At 37.5% G+C, this 7,301-nt stretch overlaps 2 non-coding genes across 2 annotated transcripts; both read left to right on the top strand.

Annotated features, from left to right (window-relative positions):
* The first annotated feature begins 450 nt into the window (after positions 1-450).
* LOC116897413 lies at positions 451-557 on the top strand. The gene has a single exon (XR_004387455.1). It is a non-coding gene; the product is annotated as a U6 spliceosomal RNA (small nuclear RNA).
* A 2,566-nt stretch (positions 558-3,123) lies between these two features.
* Positions 3,124-3,230, top strand: LOC116897401. Its single transcript, XR_004387444.1, has one exon. It is a non-coding gene; the product is annotated as a U6 spliceosomal RNA (small nuclear RNA).
* Positions 3,231-7,301: the final 4,071 nt, after the last annotated feature.

Raw genomic sequence — 7,301 nt, 5'->3', positions numbered from 1 at the left:
AGTGTAGCTGGCCCTGATGATGAAGGTACTCATAAGCCAGCCCTTAGGGCATAAGATCAGTAAGCTGGCCTTGCCTCTGGCCGATGCTACCATTGGGTGGCTTAGCTGCAGTAGTGCTGAAGAACTGGCCCTGGTGCTGTGGATAAAGCAGATCTGGCTCTAACCAGTTCAGCTACTTTCCTGGCCCAGATTCAGGGCTCTGAGTTGCTCCATCCCAAAATCAATTGTAAGGGTCCATGATTCACTGAAGAATGATACCCTGGACTCAAATAGTATGCAGAAGCAAAGAGCCTTTTCTTCTGCAGAAGTCCAGCATGCTGGGGTCTGCCATCTTCCAAGATGGACGTGCCCCAGTGAACTTGCAGGTCCAATTAAAAGCACATTAGGGGAATTCCAAGGAAGGGTAGGTGACCTCTATCTTAATCTGTTGGCTCTATCTCTAGGACAACAGTGCTCTCTTCAGCAACACATATACTAAAATTGGAACAATACAGAGAACATTAACATGGCCTCTGTACAAGGATGGCACAAAAATTAGTGAAGCATTCCATATTTTTATATCTTTTCACATCAATGGACTTGATTCCCTAATAAAATACATAGACTAACAGACTGGATACATAAATAGGACCCAACATTTTGCTACATACAAGAAACACATCTCAGTGACAAAGACAGACACTACCTCAGAGTAAAAGGCTGGAAAAAGCATATGGTCCCAAGAAACAAGCTGGAGTAGCCATTCTAATATCCAGTAAAATTAACTTTCAAACAAAAGTTATCAAAAAAAGAGGAAGGACACTTCATATTCATCAAAGGAAAATTCTACCAAGATGAACTCTCAATGCTGAATATGCTCCAAATGCAAGGGCAGCCACATTCGTAAAAGAAACTTTACTAAAGCTCAAAGCATACAGTGGATCTCACACAATGATAGTAGGAGACTTTAACACCCCACTCTTAGCAATGGACTCTCTGATTATGGAAAAAAACTAAACAGGGACACAGAGAAACTAACGAGTTATGAACCAAATGGATTTAAACATATCTATAGAACATTTCATCCTAAAACAAAAGAATATACCTTCTCAGCACCTTATGGTACCTTATGCAAAATTGACCATATAATGAGTCACAAAACAAGTCTTAATATGCACAAGAAGGTTGAAATAATCCTGTGCATCCTATCAGATCACTACAGACTAAGATTGGTCTTCAATAACAACAAAAATGACAAAAAGCCCACATACACATGGAAGCTGAAAATTGCTCTACTCAATGATAACTTGGTCAAGGAAGAAAAAAAGAAATTAAAGACATTTTAGAATTTAATGAAAATGAAGGCACAACATACCCAACCTTATGGGACACAACAAAAGCAGTGCTAAGAGGAAAACTCATAGCTCTGAGTGTCTGCAGAAAGAAACAGGAGAGAGCATATATCAGCAGCTTGACATCTGGAAGCTATAGAACAAAGAGAAGCAAACACACCCAACAGGAGTAGAAGGAAGGAAATAATCAAACTCAGAGATGAAATCAACCAAGTAGAAACAAAAAGAACTATACAAAGAATCAATCAAAAAAACCAGGAGCTGATTCTTGAAGAAAATCAACAATATAGATAAACCCTTAGCCAGACTAACCAGAGGGCAGAGGGCACAGAGACAGTATCCAAATTAACAAAATCAGAAATAAAAAGTGAGACATAACAACAGAAACTGAGGAAATTTAAAATTTATCAGTTCCTACTACTATGAAAGCCTATATTCAACAAAACTGGAAAATCTGGAGGATATGGACAATTTTCTAGGCAGATACCAGGTACCAAACTTAAATCAGAATCAGATAAATCATTGAAACAGTCCCATAACACCTGAAAAATAAAAGCAGTCATTAAAAGTCACCAAATTAAAGAGAAAAAAAAAAGCCCAGGATCAGACAGGTTTAGTGCAGAATTCTCTCAGACCATCAAAAAAGACCTAATACCAAGACTTTTCAAACTATTCCACAAAATAGAAACAGAAGGAACACTAACTAATTTGTTCTTGGAAGCCACAATTATGTTTGTACTTAAACCACACAAAGACCATACATAGAAAGAGAACTTCACTCCAATTTCCCTTGTGAATATCGACGCAAAAATATGCAATAAAATTCTTGGAAACTGAATCCAAGAACATATTAAAATGATCATTCACCATGATCAAGTAGGCTTCATGCCAGGGATGCGAGTGGGGTTCGATATATGTAAATCCATCAACATAATCTCCTATATGAACAAATTCAAGTGAAAAATACCCCACATGATCATCTCATTAGATACTGAGAAATCATTTGTCAAAATTCAACACTCCTTCATGATAAAAGTCCTGGAAAGAATAGGAATTCAAGGCCCATACCTGAACATAGTAAAAGCCATATACAGCAAACCAGTAGCTAACATCAAACTAAATCGAGAGAAATTTGAAGTAATCCCACTAAAATTAGAAAGTAGACAAGGCCGCCCACTCTCTCCTTACCTATTCAATATAGTACTTGAAGTTCTAGCCAGAGGAGTTAGACAACAAAAAGAGGTCAAAGGGATACAAATTGGAAAGGAAAGTCAAAATATCACTATTTACAGATGATATGATAGTATAATTAAGTGACCCCCCCAAAAATTCCACCAGAAACTCCTAAAACTGATTCACAACTTCTGCAAAGTGGCTGGGTATAAAATTAACTCAAACAAATCAGTAGCCTTCCTTTACTCAAAGAATAAACAGAATGAGAAAGAAATTAGGGAAACGACACCCTTCATAATAGCCACAGATAATATAAAATACCTTGTTGTGACTCTAACCAAGCAAGTGAAAGATCTATATTACAAGGACTTCAAGTCTCTGAGGAAAGAAATCAAAGAAGATCTCAGAAGATGGAAAGATCTCCCATGATCATGGATTGGTAGAATTACTCTAGAAAAATGTCCATCTTGCTGAAAGCAATGTACAGATTCAATGTAATTCTCATCAAAATTCCAATTCAATTCTTCACAGAGTTAAAAAGAGCAATTCGCAAATTCATTTGGAATAACCAAAAAACCTAGGATAGTGAAAACTATTCTCAATAATAACAGAACTTCTTGTGCTCGCTTCGGCAGCACACATACTAAAGTTGGAACGATACAGAGAAGACTAGCATGGCCCCTGCACAAGGATGACATGCAAATTCATGAAGCGTTCCATATTTTTACCAAGATATTCCATGACAAAACCAAATTTACACAATATCTTTCTACAAATCCAACCCTACAAAGGATAATAAATGGTAAAGCCTAACACAGGAAGCAAGCTACACCCTGGAAAAAGCAAGAAACTAATCTTTTTGTAAAAAAACAAGGAGAAGAGAAGCACACAAACATAATCTCACCTCCAAATACTAAGTTAACAGGAAGCAACAATCACTATTCCTTAATATCTCTCAACATCAATGAACTCAATTCCCCAATAAAAAGACACAGATAAACAAACTGGATACACAATGAGGACCCAGCATTTTGCTGCCTACTGGAAACACACCTCAGAGACAAAAACAGACACTACCTCAGAGTGAAGGGCTGAAAAACAACTTTCCAAATGGTCTGAAGAAGCAAGCAGGAGTAGCCATTCTAATATCAAATAAAATTGATTTTCAACCAAAAGTCATCAAAAAAGATAAGGAAGGACACTTCATATTCATCAAAGGAAAAACCCACCAAGATGAACTCTCAATCTTAAATATCTATGGTCCAAATACCAGGGCACCTACATACATAAAAGAAACCTTACTAAAGCTCAAAGCACACATTGCACCTCACACAATAATAGTAGGACATGTCAACACCCCACTCTCATCAATGGACAGATCATGGAAACAGAAATTATACAGACACATAGACAAACTAACAGAAGTTATGAATCAAATGGACTTAACACATATGTATAGAACGTTTTATTCTATAACAAAAGGATATACCTTCTCACTACCTCATGGTACTTTCTCCAAAATTGACCATATAATTGGTCACAAAACAGGCCTCAACATATACAGAAAAAGAGAAATAATCCCACATGTCCTATCAGACCACCACAGGCTGAAGCTTGTCTTCAATAACAATAAGGAAAGAACGCCCACATATACATGGAAGTTGAAGAATGCTCTACTCAATGATAACCTGGTCAAGGAAGAAATAAAGAAAGAAATTAAAGACTTCTTAGAATTTAATGAAAATGAAGGTACAACATACCCAAACTTATGGGACACAATGAAAGCTGTGCTAAGAGGAAAACTCATAGCTCTGAGTGCCTGCAGAAAGAAACAGGAGAGAGCATATATCAGCAGCTTGACAGCACACCTAAAAGTTCTAGAACAAAAAGAAGCAAATACACCCAGGAGGAGTAGAAGGCAGGAAATAATCAAACTCAGAGCAGAAATCAGCCAAGTAGAAACAATAAGGACTATAAAAAGAATCAACAGAACCAAAAGCTGGTTCTTTGAAAAAATCAACAAGATAGATAAACCCTTAACTAGACTAACCAGAGGACACAGAGAGTGTGTCCAAATTAACAAAATCAGAAATGAAAAGGGAGACATAACAACAGAATCAGAGGAAATTCAAAAAAATCATCAGATCCTACTACAAAAGCCTATATTCAACAAAACTTGAAAATCTGGGGGTTGGGGATTTAGCTCAGGGGTAGAGCGCTTGCCTAGGAAGCGCAAGGCCCTGGGTTCGGTCCCCAGCTCCGAAAAAAAAAAACCAAAAAAAAAAAAAAAAAAACTTGAAAATCTGGAGTAAATGGACAATTTCCTAGACAGATACCAGGTACCTAAGTTAAATCAGGAACAGATAAACCATTCATACAACGTCATAATTCCTAAATAAATAGAAGCAGTCATTAAAATCTCCCAAACAAAGAGCCCAGGTCCAGACGGGTTCAGTGCAGAATTCTATCAGACCTTCATAGAAGACCTCATACTGATACTATCCAAAGTATTCCACAAAATTGAAAGAGATGGAGCTCTACCAAACTCCTTCTATGAAGCCACAATTACTCTTATACCTAAACCACACAAAGATCTAACAAAGAAAAAGAACTTCAGACCAATTTCCCTTTTGAATATTGACGCAAAAATACTCAATAAAATTCTTGCAATCAGAATCTAAGAACACATCAAAACAATCATCCATCATGACCAAGTAGGCTTCATCCTAGGGATGCAGGGATGGTTTAATATACAGAAAACCATCAACATAACCCACTATATAAACAAATTGAAAGATAAAAACTGCATGATCATTTCATTAGATGCTGAGAGAAAGCATTTGACAAAATTCAACACCCCTTCATGATAAAAGTCCTGGAAAGAACAGGAATTCAAGGCCCATTCCTAAACATAGTAAAAGCCTTATACAGCAAACCAGTAGCTAACATTAAACTAAATGGAGAGAAACTTGAAGCAATCTCACTAAAATCAGGGACAAGACATGGCTGCCCACTCTCTCCCTACTTATTCAATATAGTTCTCAAAGTCCTAGCCAGAGCAATTAGACAGCAAAAGGAGATCAAAGGGATACAGATTGGAAAGGGAGAAGTCAAAATATCACTATTTGCAGGTGATATGATTGTATACTTAAGTGACCCCAAAAGTTCTACCAGAGAACTACTAAACCTGATAAACACTTTCAGCAAAGTGGCTAGGTACAAAATTAACTCAAATAAATCAGTAGCCTTCCTCTATACAAAAGAGAAACAAGCTGAGAAAGAAATTAGGGAAACGACACCCTTCATAATAGTCCCAAATAATATGAAATACCTCGGTGTGACTTTAACCAAGCAAGTGAAAGATCTGTATAATAAGAACTTCAAGTCTCTGAAGAAAGAAATTGAAGATCTCAGAAGATGGAAAGATCTCCCATGCTCATGAATTGGCAGGATTAATATAGTAAAAATGGCCATTTTACCAAAAGTGATCTACTGATTCAATGCAATCCCCATCAAAATTCCAATCCAATTCTTCAAGGAGCTAGACAGAACAATTTTCAAATTCATCTGGAATAACAAAAAAATCCAAGATAGCTAAAACTACCCTCAACAATAAAAGGACTTCCGGGGGAATCACTATCCCTGAACTCAAGCAGTATTACAGACCCATAGTGATAAAAACTGTATGGTATTGGTACAGAGACAGGCAGATAGACCAGTGGGATAGAATTGAAGACCCAGAAATCAACCCACACACCTATGGTCACTTGATTTTTGACAAAGAAGCCAAAACCATCCAAAGGAAAAAAGATAGCATTTTCAGCAAATGGTGCTGGTTAACTGGAGGTCAGCATATAGAAGACTGCAGATCGATGCATTCTTATCACCCTGTACAAAGCTTAAGTCCAAGTGGATCAAGGACCTCCACATCAAACCAGATACACTCAATCTAATAGAAAAAAAAGTGGGGAAGAATCTTGAACACATGGGCACTGGAAAAAATTTCCTGAACAAAACACCAATGGCTTATGCTCAAGATCAAGAATCGACAAAATGGGATCTCATAAAATGCAAAGCTTGTAAGGCAAAAAGGACACCGTCGTTAGGGACAAAACGGCAAACCAACAGATTGGGAAAAGATCTTTACCAATCCTACAACTGATAGAGGGTTATATCCAAAATATACAAAGAGCTCATGAAGTTAGACTGCAGGGAGACAAATATCCCTATTAAAAATGGGGTTCAGAGCTAAACAAAGAATTCACAACTGAGGAATGCTGAATGGCTGAGAAACACCTAAAGAAATGTTCAACATCTTTAGTCATAAGGGAAATGCAAATCAAAAGAACCCTGAGATTCCACCTCACACCAGTCAGAATGGCTAAGATCAAAACCTCCAGCGATGGCAAATGCTGGCGGGGATGTGGAGAAAGAGGGACACTCCTCCATTGTTGGTGGGATTGCAGACTGGTACAACCATTCTGGAAATCAGTCTGGAGGTTCCTCAGAAAATTGCTCATTGACTACCTGAGGATCCAGCTATACCGCTCTTGGGCATATACCCAAAAGATGCCCCAACATATAAAAAAGACACGTGCTCCACTATGTTCATAGCAGAATCATTTATAATAGCCGGAAGATGGAAAGAACCCAGATGTCCTTCAATAGAGGAATAGATACAGAAAATGTGGTACATTTACACAATGGAGTACTAGTCAGCTATTGAAAACAATGACTTCATGACATTCTTAGGCAAATGGACGGAAGTAGAAAATATCATCCAGAATGAGGCAACCC

The sequence above is a fragment of the Rattus rattus genome, chromosome 3, assembly GCF_011064425.1.
Source record: "Rattus rattus isolate New Zealand chromosome 3, Rrattus_CSIRO_v1, whole genome shotgun sequence".
NCBI lineage: Eukaryota > Metazoa > Chordata > Mammalia > Rodentia > Muridae > Rattus > Rattus rattus.
Note: the sequence above shows the minus strand (reverse complement) of the source record. Positions and strands in the feature narration are given on the sequence as shown.